This window comes from Mus musculus, chromosome 12, assembly GCF_000001635.26.
Source record: "Mus musculus strain C57BL/6J chromosome 12, GRCm38.p6 C57BL/6J".
Taxonomy (NCBI): domain Eukaryota; kingdom Metazoa; phylum Chordata; class Mammalia; order Rodentia; family Muridae; genus Mus; species Mus musculus.
In genome coordinates this window covers 37,447,269-37,462,717 of record NC_000078.6, presented here as the reverse complement: position 1 = coordinate 37,462,717, position 15,449 = coordinate 37,447,269, and the positions used below count along the sequence as shown (strand labels likewise).

The 15,449-nt window shown below is 37.0% G+C and overlaps 1 protein-coding gene and 1 long non-coding RNA gene across 4 annotated transcripts in view; one reads left to right on the top strand and one right to left on the bottom strand.

Moving 5' to 3' along the window:
• Agmo (alkylglycerol monooxygenase) overlaps positions 1–15,449 on the bottom strand; it is a 340,294-nt gene that overhangs the window by 119,215 nt on the left and 205,630 nt on the right. The window lies entirely within an intron of this gene.
• Positions 1–15,449, top strand: part of Gm34408 — a 28,294-nt gene that overhangs the window by 12,314 nt on the left and 531 nt on the right. For all 3 annotated transcript variants that reach the window (XR_003950116.1, XR_001780601.2, XR_872688.2), the window contains exon 3: positions 3,086–3,178. This is a non-coding gene — a long non-coding RNA (predicted gene, 34408). The remainder of the gene's footprint in view (positions 1–3,085; positions 3,179–15,449) is intronic.

Below are 15,449 nucleotides of genomic sequence, written 5' to 3'. Positions count from 1 at the left end.
GGCTCTGAGGGAGAATCTATTTCACTGTTCTTTCCAACCTCTGGATGCTGCTTACATTCTTTGGCTCACGGCTGTCTTTCATCTTCAAGTCAGTAACAGTCTATCTCATATGGCATCACTCTGACTCCCCTGCCTCCTTCTTTAACTTATCCCAGTGCTGTGATTACATTAAGCACACACAGTCTATAAAAATCCCCATAGCTTTATGTTACCTGATCAGCACATTCATTCATCTACAACCTGAAATACTTCTTGCCATCTTACAAAGAAAGATTCACACATTCTTTTCTAGATATTAGAGCATGGGTGTGTGCTTGGAGAGACATCTGTCTTCAACGGTGGGCAACAAAACTGCTAATAAGAGCAAAACCAAAAATGGTTCATGACATGCATAGTGCATTATTAAGTGCACTAAAGTTCTACCAAGGAAATAAATGCTACATCAGGGCAAATTGGCTCTGATAATCACAGACCTCTGCCTTCTTCCTAATCGTATGCTGTGATGAGGAAGAGAATCTAGGACACATGATGAGGTATCTTACAGAAAGCCAACTCCAATGAATCCAAACTGCTTAAAGATCCTGTCCCACTTTTTCTTCACTGCAGAGAAAGTTATTTAGCCCTAATCATATATGAAAGATAAATGCCACTGAGAAGTTATAGTTCTAAGACAGGTCTTGATCAGCTTGTCATTTCTCAGGTAGCTTCAATCCCATGTGGGATAGATCATTCAGAAGCTGACCAATAGTGGGCCAATACTCTCTGAATCAAGTCATTTTCATCCTATATTTTAATGAATCACTATATTTTTTAAAAATCAGTGGGAAGTGTGTACTTAAAAGTCATCAGGTTTATCAGAAATCAAAAGCATCCAAGGGACAGCAAACAGCACAGATCAGACACTGAACTGCCTGAAGTTATCAGATATGTTCAAAGATGGTATGGTTGTCATCCTTAGGAAAATATAAAATACATTTGAATGTATTTCAAGGAATAAAATATTAAAAAATAATAATATATGTTAAAGTGAGAGAGCTTTGAAGAATAAAAATTATAACAAAAATATCTGTGAACAATAAGAAGGATTTAAGATCATATTATGGTACCAGACTAGACAATAAATCAAAAACATGTGAAGAGTTAAACACTGTGACTAAAGAATAAGGTGGGGGGCCATGGAGATGAGGGAGGGAGAGAGAGACAGAAACAGAGACACAGAGAGAGACTGAGACAGAGACAGAGACAGAGACAGAGACGGAGACATAGAGACACTAGCATATAAAGTTTATGTGGCATTTCTGCAGTAACCAGAGAAGAGACCTGAGTGCAGCTGGTCTTCAAAGATCAAGAAGCCATAACATCCAGCAGGCATAGGAATCTTAAGCTCTACAGCATAACAAAAAGGAAATGAATCCTAAGCACAGACTAAAAGAAAAGTTTAAAGTGTAAAAGGCAGAGGGGATGGGCATGATGGCACAAATCTTTATTCCTATAACTCCAAACCTTAAGGCAAGCATGGTTTACAAAATGAGTTCTAGGACAGCCAAGGCTATGGAGACCCTGCCTCAAAATTATCAAAACTAACTATGTAAACAAATAAACAAGCATAAAAGGCAGAAGGAAAATAAGGGCAAGTTTCCTTCAGATTCCTCACTGTTGAGCTGACGATGACTTCTTGAGAAGAGCAAGTGTTTGTGTCTTTAATGTCCTGAGAGAAAAGAGCTGACATCCCAGAATTTTATAGGTGTTAGCAGGATGGTGGTGAGTGTGGCAGAGGTTCTCTTCTAAGGATGAAGTTGAGCTAAGCTGTTCTAAAGACAATCTGTTGAGAGCTGACACTGAAGGAGAGTCTGAACAAAAAAAAAATTATTTAGAAAAATAAAAAGTGATCTGTGATAGAGGGTCAGAGATGGAGAGAGAATGCAAAAGAAGTTATGGCTACGTGGTTGTAACTATGTGGGCCTTGACTGAATACTGTTATTATTCTCAGTGTCATTTGCAGCTAAAAATGAAAAGGCTATGTTATGTGCTCAAAGAAAAGATTCTTTGATTTGAATGATTTCACTATAAGAAAGACATAGCTGTCACTTTACTCACGTATTCTTCCTAGAAGTCCTTTCTCACAAATTTTCAATCAACTTCTGCCAAACACAGGGCTAAACATTTCACAGTCTCTATCCACGGTCTATCCAGGTACCCAAACTTAAGATCACTTACAATTAAAGGGGCCACAATCAATTAATATAAGTGTTCAGAATCCAAACATTGGTCAGTGGGTAGGCTCATTCTCATGTTTACTTTTGTCTGCTCTTAAAAGCTCACATGTTAAGAGCAGATCTTTGTGAAAAGAATGGGCAAATTTTATTAGCAGCTCTGTCTACATTTTGAACATCCAAAGGATTTAAAGTTCTAGAAAACAGTAAAGTTGGTTCAGTAAAGGAACTGCTTCATAAACTTGATCAGAAAAGAGAAAAGACAGACATCATAATAATGACATGATATCTATAATCAAAAATGTATTTTTTAATAAGGATAGGAAACTACTAAGGGAGATATTCAATATTTGTAAATATCAGTTTCAAAGTTCTAATACTAACATTTTGAAAATGAAATGGCATATTACACTTTAAATACAATTTCCCCTCAAAATTTAAAATTGTTTCTCTTTACATTTGGATTCATTTGTTTATTTATTGATATATTTCCTGCGACAAATTTCTCAGTTGAGTTCTAAAACTATATTATGACATATCATAAAACGTACAAACAATGTTTAAAGTAATGGTTCCATCAGTTGGATAAGTACTATTTCTTCAATAGTTGCTACATCTCAATCCTAAAATTAGTGAGGTTACTATCTCACATCAAGGAAGGTACAAAGCAGATATAATTAAAGATATGAACATTAAAATAAGAAGATAATTCTGAATTATTCATATAGACCCATTCTACTTAATTTGGTTTCTGAAAATGGTAAACATTTTCTGGCTTGAATAGGAGAGAAGAGAAAAAGATGTGATGAAAGAAAAAATTGAAAGATATTTAAGAGTGAGAAGGTTTTCTTTTCTATTGCTTACTTCCCCAGACAAGGAAGCAATGCAGCAGAGGGGGCCTTCAGAAGATCATAGTTGACTGCCACCAATGAAGCTCTCATATTAAAATCACAGGGAAGACGCTGGTAATGTCTTAAACAACTTAAAGCTAACTTTTATATTGCCATTGTGAATCCTGGGACAGGACCACTGAGCTGGTTCAGAAAGTTAGTAAGTTTGTGATGTTTTGTTATGTAGTCATGGGACACAAATGTATAGAGCAGTTGAAGTATAGTGGGTAAAATGATGAAAAGAAAACATAGGTGGATTTTTTTGCATACTTAATTATGAGATATTTAGAAGCCAGGAAAATACAAAACTACGTTCTTGTCATAAAAGTGACATATAAATGAGTGAGTTATTCCATTGCAAATATAACCTGTCGTTGAGATAGGAGGAAACTCCATGAAAAAGACTGTAGTATATAGTTAATAACACAAGGCTTTATTATTTTCCTCATTATAGGTTAATTTTATAGTCACTGAGCACCTCAGTAAACATCAATCACTTGTCCTCCCTGTTTTCAGAAATCTCACTTATTTAAAGAAATGATTCCTAATTGATGTTTGAATTAGTATAACTTTTAAGAAATAGTATCAGGTATAACATCACCAGAACACTATGTAGTTACCAATGCCAGGTAGAGTTCAATTCCATTGAGGAAGATACACATCACTTCAAAGTAGCCATCAGGAATGTAAATCCAATTACATCTGTCTGTTACTGATGCGTCTCAGTAAAGAAGGAGAAAACAACATATTAATCCAGTAGATGGAACAATAGTTTTGCTTCTATATGGAAAAGAGATAGTGGAAAAGATAAACTCAAATGGTATATATCAGCCCAAAGATAGTGATCCAGCATCTCCTTCATCCACTTCCCCATTCCCAGCCCATCATCTCCCAGTGCACAACTACAACTATTGACACAAGATAGTGGACTTACAGACACTGACCCACCTTCAGAGAGGAAGAATATAAATGGTAGCCCATGAATTTAAAAGCTAAGGAAGTTACCCAACCACTGGACTCAGAGAAAAGGACTTAATGGAATCAAAGCAAAGAATGATGTAATGGTTAATCTTCAATGTCAACTTGCCTGGATTTAGAATCACCTCAGATATAAACCTCTGGGCATGTGTTATGAGTATGTTTCCAGAGAATTTTAATTGAGACAGGAAGATCCACCCTAAATGGCAGTGAAATCATTTCATGGGCCGAGATCCAGACAGAGTCAGAAGAGGAAAAATGGGGAAGACATTCTTTTTCACGATCAGGATTCATCTCTTCCTGACTCTTGATTGCAGAGACAATGTGATAAACACTTGCTCTATACCCATGTTGCCAGATATTCTCCAGCATAACCAATCCATGAGTTAAAATGAATTCATCCCCTGTACTTCTTATAGACAGAACAAAATCTGAGCGAAAGTTTTTGTGGGTGGGTTGCTGTCCTTATCCCTCCACTGGGAGTCCTGCATGGCTACAGAAGGTCGCCACTTAGACTCCATATCACCTGCTGCTAGGAGCCTTAGCTATAGTCATCTTCATAGACACGCCAAAGATGTTGTAGACACTGAGGGAATGTCCAGCCAATAATTGGACAAACTTAAGATGGGCAAGAACCAATCTCTGACACTATTGATGGAACTCTGTTGTACTTGCAGACAGGAGCTTAGCGTAACTGTCCTCTGAGAGGGAACCCTGAATAGCTGACTGAAACAGATGCAGAGACCAACAACTAAACATTAGACTTGTAGAAGACTTGGGGAAGAATGGAGAAACATGGATGGGGATATTGACCATACAGAAAGACCAATAGAGTCAGCTAATCTGGAACCTTGGAGGATACCAGAGACTGAACCACTGACCGAAGAAAATACTAAGTCTGGGTCTAGGCCCCACACATATATGCAGCAGATGTGCACCTTGGTCTTCATAAGGTCACTCAACTACTGGAGTGGGGCTTACTCTGACTCTGCTGCCTGACTATGGAACCTGTTCCCCTCATTTCCCCTCACTGTCCTGGATGGTATCAGTGGGAAAGGAATCCTGTAGTGACTTGAGGTATTGGGGTGGATTGGAATCCAGTGGCAGGCCTCACCCTTCTCAAAGATGAAGGTGAGGAAGTGATGGAGGAGAAGAGACTAGGAAGATAGGGGACTGTGATCAGAATGTGAAGTTAATAGATTAAATAATTAATAGAAAAATGAATTTTCCCTCTGCAGATTGATTTTGTCATGGTAATAAATAATGACTGCAGCAAAAGGTATTCTCACTCCAGTCAGTATGATTGACATAGTTTGTCTATATTTATCACTTGCTAGAGAAGAGTTTTAGACCAAAAGTCCATTTCCATTCAATCAACTGCAGATTCTGAAGATTGTCTCTAAATACATAAATTTCCAATGCAAATTCCCCAACATAAAATTTAATTAGTCATGTAAGTAAATGAAAATACCTAAATACAATAGTCATTTAGTAAGGTCTTTAGTAGGCTAATGTGACTACTAAAGAACTTTTCATTTTAAGCAGTGTAATTTTAAGCTAAAATCCTTAGACAACAAAGACTACAGTAGATTTCTGTGTAACAGAATAAACCAGCCCACCTCTATCACCTATATCATATTAAGTGCATAAAGTTAAGTTACTTGAATAATTCAGATTGTAGAAGAAAGTATCATTGTCTGACAAAGCTACTCTAGGTACATGGCACTAAAATCAAATTGTTATAGTTTAAAAAGAATATTATTTCTCCCCATTGATGAAGAATGGGCACAAAAACTACATCAAGCATAACACAGGTGCCATCATGACTAAAGTACAAGTATTGTGAAAGACTTTATTTATGCTCATGACCTTCAATTTTCAAGTCTTCCTTGTGATTCCTTCACTTAGAAACTAGACTTTCAACTTGACAAAGATGTTCATTAGTTCATACAAATTAGAAATCTATACCAGCATATGAGTGAGTATAGTAACTTGAATATTCATCCTTTAGTTTAAGATTGTTTTAGTAGGAACTTCAGAGACATACTAATTCTAACATATAATGTATCAATATATGACCCAGAAAGTCAATTCCATAATCCCCATATACCATAAAAGCTTATTTAAACATAGTCTTACAAGTGGCATATGTCTTCATGAAACCAGATATTTATATTTAGTGTTAGAACATAAAAATAAATGCAGACTGAAATAAATCATAGTATAGTAATCCTGCTTTTTATTTATTATTATTAAATCAGGAGTGTGGATAGGCAAAGAGGTTCAAATTTCTCTCACAGTATTTGGTACAATATTACATTGTAATAAGAGAAGGTTCCTAACCTAATGGTTGGCCTAAGCTTTTGTACAGTTTTACACACCTATTAAGTCCTTAAAAGTTTGATTGGAGTGAACACAAATACATTACTATTTAGCTACTAAGAGTAAAATAAAATATCCCAGAAGACTTTTATTCATCAATTGCTTTCCAAACACAGAAGTTATCGACTACCAGTATCCAGGATAGCAATGTAACAGAAACTGCCTTCAAATGAAGACCACAGTAATATTCAGTTTATAGCAGCATCAGTCATTTCACTGAAAGTGATTTAGAAAATGATTATAAATATAGAAATTGCCATGTCCTGAGATGTAGTTGCATAAATTACATTGTAAAAGGAAGCTTATCACTTCCCCAACTGAAGAAGAGAATTATGGGTGTACTGTTATTATTCAAAATTATATTATTTAAAAAGGTACCAGCACAAAGACATTGTCTTAATGACCTTAAACTCAATTCTATGTCAACATAAGCAAGAAATCATGACAAAAATGAATTCATATGCAAGTGTCCACATATGGATAAAAAATTCCTAGAAATTAAATGCAAAATATACTAAAGATCTAAACTACCCACAGTCAAAACTTCAGGACCAGAGTGTACATGTAGAAAAGAACTGCAAGGATAAAAATGGAGAAGAGACTGAAAGAAAGGTGATCCAGTGACTTGCCCAAATCGGGATCCATCTCATGGGGAGACACCACGGTCTGACACTATCACTGATGCTGTGGTGTCCTTACAGACAGGAGCCTAGCATGGCTGGCTTCTGAGAGCCCTAACCAGCAGCTAACAGAGACAGATGTAAATACCTACACCCAACCATTGAACTTAAGTCAGTGATCCCTGTGGTTGAATTAGGGAAAGGATGGAAGAAGCTGAGGAGGGCAACCCCATAAGAAGACCAGCAGTCTCAACTAAGCTGGACCCCTGAGATATCTCAGACTCTGAGCCACCAATATAGCAGCATACACGAGCTTGTCTGAAGACCCCGACGCATATACAGCAGAGGATTGCCTGGTCTGGTCTAAGTGGGAGAAGATGTGCCTAATCCTTAAGATTTTAATAATGATACAGTGTTTGTAATCATCACATTTTCCCAATTTCAAAAGACATTAAGCAATCATGTAAGTATGAAATGTTCTTGTTTAAGAGTCAACTAACGCTTGGGGTTCTCAGATTCTGAACCACCAACCAAAGAGCAAACATGAGCTGGACCTAGGTCCACTGCACATATGTAGCAGATGTGCAAAGCTGTTGCCTATACATGGATATGTTCTTCTAGCTGGGCTGCCTTGTCTAACCTCAGTGGGAGAGGATGTGCTTCACCTTTCACATTACATGTGAAGTTTCTAGACTAAGGTTTATAAAATGAAATTGATTATGATTTTAAGAAATGCTTCCATATAACTATTCAAATAGTTAAAATAACTCATATTTATCCCAGTAGCTCAATTGAGTATCCTTCTTCCATTACCTTAAACAACATGTTTTTTAAAATCCTCTTGATAAATGTACAAGCATATTATTAATACCTTGAAATGTTTGGTATTTATTCCATTTTAGTGTTTCAAAACATAAAATCATATCTCAAAAATAGAAAACTGTGTTTTTCCATTGACCTACTATTTTTTCATTAATTTATATATTTATTCACTTTACAACCAGATCGCTGCCTTCCCCCTCCTCCCCTCACACAGTCCCCCTGCCATTCTTCTCCCTCTCTCCTTGATGTCCCCATCCTGACACATCAAGTCTCTGCAGGAGATATTTTTTTTAAGTAATTATTTATATTGGTCAAGGAAAGGATTCACCAGATACCCACAAATATAGAAGTCCCTGAAAATAGTGTTGTTTCTTTCCTAAAGAATCCCCATAGGAGGAACATTAATATGAACTAACCAGTATCCCCACAGCTACTTGGAACTAAACCTCCAATCAAAGAAAACACATGATGGAACTTGTGGCTCTAGCTGTATGTGTAGCAGAGGATGGCCTAGTCGGTCATCAATGGCAGGAGAGACCCTAGGTCCTGTAGATGTTCTATGTCCCAGTATAAGGGAATGCCAGAACAGGGAATGGGAGTGGGTGGGTTGGGGAGAAGGGGGAGGGGGGAGGGGATAAGGGATTTTCGGAGGGGAAACTAGGAAAGGGGATAACATTTGAAATGTAAATAAAGAGAATATCTAATAATATATATAGGTGTGGTTGTAAAGAATAACTAATTTTCATTTTGACTTTGAAGATACTGTGAGGATTACTGAGAAAAATAAACAATTTTAATGAAATGCATATAATAAACCCACTTGAATAAAATACTGAAAACTATTCATCTTTCTGTGTCTTGCTTTTCTAAACATGTGAAGATAGGGAATAAAAAGGAAGACATACAGCATGACCGTAAACGTGGGTTATTGGAGATAGAATCTGAAGATAGTCACAAAGAGAAAAAGAAATTGGATAAGAGAAGAAGAAAGTATTTAAAATATTTCTTTCATGAAAGACTTGCTTTTGCCAAAGGACTCTCACAGGGTATACAAACCACAAGTAGTTCTTGTTTTAAACCTTACAGATCTTTTACATATATATTATGGTTTCCAATTGTTTATTTTTGGGGAATTTGTGTGTGCTTCTTTTTCTTCTTTTCCTTTTTTCTTTTTCTCTCCTTTTTTCTTTTCCTTTGGCTGTCTCTTTTTCTTGTTTGAGTGTTTGTTGTTTTGTCCTATCCTATTTTCTCGCTCTCTCTCTCTCTCTCTCTCTCTCTCTCTCTCTCTCTCTCTCATATATCTGCTTTTTTCCAACAAAAAGATCAAGGAAATAAATAACATAGATTTGAGTGAGTGAGAAGGTGGGGAGAACCTCGGAGGTGTTCTTGGTTTTCACAATATAGATATTTAGATTAAAAATAAGATAGTCTTGTTTACTGAATAGCTTCCAAAAGCAGATACTCTAAGAAATATCTCACTCCTTAGAAACAAATTAATTCTGACCATTTGATTTTTTTATCTATTATATTTATGGTTTCATTTTGATTTCTAATTCTCTGATATAGGAGAATTGGGGGAAAGCAGATGTGGCTGTAAAAATAACCTACATGGGGGAAATTAGTGTCACTCTTTTCAAGAGGCAAGAGAATAAAAAGGAGGAGAAGAAGGTGTACAATGCAATTAGAAATGAAGGTTATCTTTAAAATGTATATTCTTCAAAAAGGAGGAGATGGTTGAAACATCAAGGTAGATGTAAAAAGCATTCCCTGTCTCGTTCAGTATTCACACACAGAACCTAATGATATCACTTCCAGTGATCCTGCACCCTATAGTGGTGTATCAGCATTTGCCAGAGCAAAGACTGAGTGATGGAAAGACCTACAGATTGGAACAGCTACACTGTCAGCAACAGGAACAGGGATAAAGTCTTATGCATAGTCTGTCTTATGCATTCTGTTTAAAATGGAGAGATTAACAGAAAAAACATGAGAAGCTGCTAAAATATATTTCTTTGTTTTAAGCTAATTTAACTGCATAAATGTGTCTGGAGAAGAAACATATCTATTCAGAATTCAGGAACATTAAAATCTAAAGATGTTCCAGAAATATCTATTTTTTTCTTTCCAAATTTTATTAGGTATTTACTTCATTTACATTTCAAATGCTATCCCAAAAGTCCCCTATACCCTCCCTCCCACCCACTCCCACTTCTTGACCCTGGGGTTTCCCCTGTACTGGAACATATAAAGTTTGCAAGACAAAGGGGCCTCTCTTTCCAATGATGGCCAACTAAGCCATCTTCTGCAACATATGCAGCTAGAGACATGAGCTCTGGCGGTACTGGTTAGTTCATATTGTTGTTCCACCTGTAGGGTTGCAGACCCCTTCAGCTCCTTGGGTACTTTCTCTAGCTCCTCCATTGGGAGCCCTGTGTTTCATCCAATAGCTGACTGTGAGCATCCACTTCTATGGTTGCCAGGCATTGGCATAGCCTCACAAGAGACAGCTATATCAGGGCCCTTTCAGCAAAATCTTGTAGGTGTATGAAATAGTGTCTGTGTTTGGTGGCTGATTATGGGATGGATCCCTGAGTGGGGCAGTCTCTGGATGGTCTATCCTTCTGTCTCAGCTCCAAACTTTGTCTCTGTAACTCCTTTCATGGGTGTTTTGCTGCTCCACTATGTTCATAGCAGCCTTATTTATAATAGCCAGAAGCTGGAAAGAACCCAGATGTCCCTCACAGAGGAATGGATACAGAAAATGTGCTACATTTACACAATGGAGTACTACTCAGCTATTAAAAACAATGATCTATGAAATTCCTAGGCAAATGGATGTATCTGAAGGATATCATCCTGAGTGAGTTAACCCAATCACAAAAGAACTCACATGATATGTACTCACTGATATGTGGAAGAACCCGAGGAGAAGACCTACCACATAGGAAGACCAGCAGTCTCAACTAATCTGGACCCCTGAAATCTCTCAGACACTGAGCTACCAACCAGGCAGCATTCATGAGCTGGTCTGAGGCCCCCAGTTACCTAGTCTGGCCTCATTTGGGAGAAAATGCTCTTAAGCCTTAAGAGACACGAGGTCCTGATAAGTGAGGAGGCCAGGTGGGGTGGGGACATCCTCTTAGAGACAGGCTGGTGGGGAGTGGGGAGGAATGGGATAAGAAACTGAGGGAGGGGAACCTGGGAGAGGCAACAATGGCTAGACTGTAAAAGAAAAATAAGAGTAACCATAAAAATATTACAAAAAGAAAGCAAGAGAGCAAGAGAGAGAGAAAGAGAGAGAGAGAGAGAAGAAAGAAAAAAAGAAAGAAAGAAAGAAAGAAAGAGAGAGAAAGAGAAAGAAAAAGAAAGAAAGAAAGAAAGAAAGAAAGAGAGAGAGAAAGAGAGAGAGAGAGAGAGAAAGAAAGAAAGAAAGAAAGAAAGAAAGAAAGAAAGAGAAGGAAGGAAGAAAGGAAGGAAGGAAAGGAAAGAAAGAAAGAAAGAAAGAAAGAAGAGAGAAGAGAAGAGAAGAGAAGAGAAGAGAAGAGAAGAGAAGAGAAGAGAAGAGAAGAGAAGAGAAGAGAAGAGACCACAGGAATAAAAACACATTTAGATGAATATTCATTGAAGTGAATAAGCCAAATTATATAAATCAGATAAAATAAAATGTTCTCGTTAATGGTTAAAGTTCAAATTGTGAAGAAAGTGTTTATCTTGGAGGTTCTTCTCCCATAAAGAGAATAATGTGTGGTGTTCTCCAGATACAAATTCTATTTGTAAAGTAAAGGAATGGTTTTGGGAAAACATGAAGACCCACAGTCAATCTTCAACCACTAGATGGCGCCGAGGCATCTATGGCAAACTCGCCATATGTCTATAGGCTATTGAATCACTGAGGAAACACATCAGTTCAAACTGAAAAGGAGGGATGTATGGATGTGTGCTAGATTGACATATCAGAAAAGACAGTATGTTACTTAAAATTCGGCATAACTTATTCTTATAAAAGTCTTCTTTCCTAAACACATATTGTCCTTCACACAAAAGCCATAGATCTCTTTGCTTTTATTCCATGTTCTCCTCATTCCACTTCTTCTAAAATCCCCTCTACTGCCTTCAGTAATTTCTTTTAAGTCATTACAAGTTCATTGCTTACTCTTTGATGAGTTCCCTCTTCATATGAAACATTGCCTTTGGCCATGATGACATATATCAATTACACATGGGTATGGGGATTTCACTAGGAGGTGTGGCCTTCCTTGCTATGACACAGTCCTCTGATCACACTGAACGGGGCATATGCCTTCTAATATATAAAAAAAGGTCTATCTGAAAAAACATATGTCATGTATTTGTTGTACATTTAGACTTCTGGAAATAAAGCAGTCATGGGAGGAGGGCTCCAAAGCACAGCATAACCACAGTAAGGGCTAAGAAGACAGGGATTTACTGCCTTCTGCCATCAATAACTAACCTGGCCTTCACCTCTGGGAATTATCTCAGAAATGATTAAAAACTAGAGACTAGATCAAGAGAAGAAAGCTTTCATAAGCTGAAGGAGAGTTTGTAACTCTCCCCCCAAAATTGTGGCAGTTGTAGTCTCAGTATGTTTTGCTTCCTTTTGAATATGACTAAAAATATAGACAGGAAGACTGCATTATCCCCTGAACACACAGGAAAGCCTCTGAATTTAAGGATGAGAGGAATTATCTTTCTTGGATATGCATAGGAACTTTGGCCTGTTTTCTCTTCTTGGTATGTGTGAAGGAAAAGTTAGTTATGCACTTGTGAAATTTATACATTTTTCTCTTTCACTTTTAGTATAAGGAAAGATATCTCTTTAATCATTAAGACAAAATGGAGGATCTTCAAATAGGAAAATTACATTTGCCTTTAGGGGTATTGTAACCTGAATACATAAAGAAAGACAAGACAGAGACAGATACTGAAACAGAGAGATAATATTACTGACTGTGTTTGGCCTGAGGCTCAAACCAATTTCTGGAGTGCCTACCAACTGTCACCCACTAATTAAGACTCTACACACGCATTTATAAACAAAGGCAGTTCAGATAGGCTGGAGTGTAATGAAAGAAGAGATTAGAAGAAAGGACTACTATAACTCATGGTACAGGAAATAAAACGGCAAAGGAAGATGGAGAGATTTTCCATGAGGTTTCCATATGACAAGGAGAAGCTGATTTGCTTGCTCTGAAGTCCTAGGAAATGATCTCTCACACATACAAAGAGTTAAGGAACAGAATAATACTCTTTTGAAGGAGCATACAGGGGTAAATTAAATAACAAACCAGCTCTGGAGAGTTCCCCAGAAATACTACGCTAAGTGGATTATGCAGAGATATCTTTTGAAAATTTACATTAGAGGACTTCAATTTTTTTTTTATTTTACAATAGCCAATTAAATTTCCTTTTAAAAGTTTTATTTTTCTTACCCTGGGTCCATGTGTATATGTGTTGTATTTGTGTGAGATGCATGCTAATAAGTGTGAAGTATACACACTTATGAGGAAGCCACATCAAGGTACCAAGTGACCTCCTCTATCCCTGTCCACCTTACTTTCGTGAGTAAGAGCTTGCCACTGAGCAGGAAGCTTGCAGTCTTTCCTGGGCTGTCTATTCGGAGAGCTCTTGCGCTCCCCGATCATAACATTCAATCATGTACAACCATGGCTAGTTTGTTAAGTGGGTATACAGGATTGGAACTGTTGGTGAATATGAATTATTTAAACTTAAAAACATAATAATCTGAAAAGAAAGATGATGATTTTTCCCCCTCAGGAATAATGTTCCTGAAGTACATGACATGTCCAAGGGGCTTTGTCAAATGATGAGCCTTTGCATGCTGAGAAACTCCTAGCATTAAAATAAGAGAAAGAAATTGCAAGCATTTATGTATGATCAGAGGGGAATGGCTTGGAGGCCATCTGGTGCAGTTTTTACACAGTTAATTTCATTGAAACTTTACGTGTCATTTATTGACAGGGTAAATATGATCTCCTTATTGCATGTGCTCACTCATTTTCATATTTGCTATCATACACGCCCGTGATGCTTTCCTCATTTTCTGAAGAGGAGTAAAGACATAATCAAGACCTTAGTTTAGGCTGGGATAGATTGAGAACAGAAAACTTTCTCTGCCAACTTTGGGAGGCCAAAGGACTTCCATACTCTGTGTTCATCTCTCCCCTCCCCGCCCCCCCCCGCCCCCAGTTAGACCTGCAGCTGTCTCTAAATAACAGAACAGCACTGTGCTTCAAATAAGAGGACTGACAAATAAACAATATGCAGACATTGTATTCAAATAATTTACAGTCAAACAGAAGAGAGAAAAAAAAAAAACATTAACTTTAGGACATTGGAATAGTTACCTGCTTTGCTATGACAAATATTTGAGATAACACCAAAAGGGAGGGAGAGGAAGGAATTATTTGGCTTGTGGTTTTAGTCAAAGTTAATTGGCTTTGGGGCTGAAGTGAGACAGTAAGTTTTGCCTCCTAATACTTATTCAGCATACTTATTCAGTTACAGGTGGGTGAGCACATTGGTAAAGTTAGTGCCTTCAGGACTAGTGACCAATCTGACTGCACTGAGGAGCTAGGCAGAAACCCTTCAACAGGCGCCTTTGTGGCAGGTGGATCTCATAAAGGCAGACTTTTTTTTTTTAATCCAGATTATAAGATGGTATAGGATAATTTTTAAGTGTTTTTTAACCTTGCTAACTGTTTCTATGGTCATTACATTATTCACATTGGAGACGGCAATAAAAACTGAATTATCTCAAAATGATTTATCAGTATCCCATGCCAACCCATTTCAACATTCCGAAGATAGAATCTCGGACATAAGATCAATTGTGTGCCTCACACACAGAGCCACTGTGAATGTTTGATTCCTTTATCTTTGCAGGCTGAGGAACACTTTGGACAATTTTCCCGTTTTCAAAAATGAGGATTATAGTAGTTAAATTTCAACCCTCTACCTAACCCCAGTTGCGACTACTACTTTATTACTTATTTCATTATAACATAAAGATGGTGACTTGTAATTCAACATAAATGTACCAAAAGCAATTTTTAATGTATGCTTTCAAGATCTCAGTTACTAGAAAGTTTTTAGTATTTATGTCAACTATTTTCTTTCAAATTCTGACATATTTGAACTATTTGGATGTCTACAGAAGTCTTCTAAGTTTGTTTAAAAGCCAGACAACATTTTTCCCTGAGAAAATGCATGCCTGTACTATCCACTATCATATGGAACTGATACAGCATGATATTAGTTTTAGTTGCCAATACAGTAATTAATAGAGAAAGAGAGTACACTGGCAAGAAGTCCTTACAAGTGGTTGTAATTCAGACTTTAAATAATATCTATTCTTACCAAAAATTAAATATATGTGGCAAGGTTTGCCAGAATGTGCTATAAAACTGAAAATACATTTAACTTTATATGTGAATGTAAAGGTATTAAAAGCTTTACATTTTAAATTCCCATTTTCTAGCAGATATTACAAAGTAAATATCCAT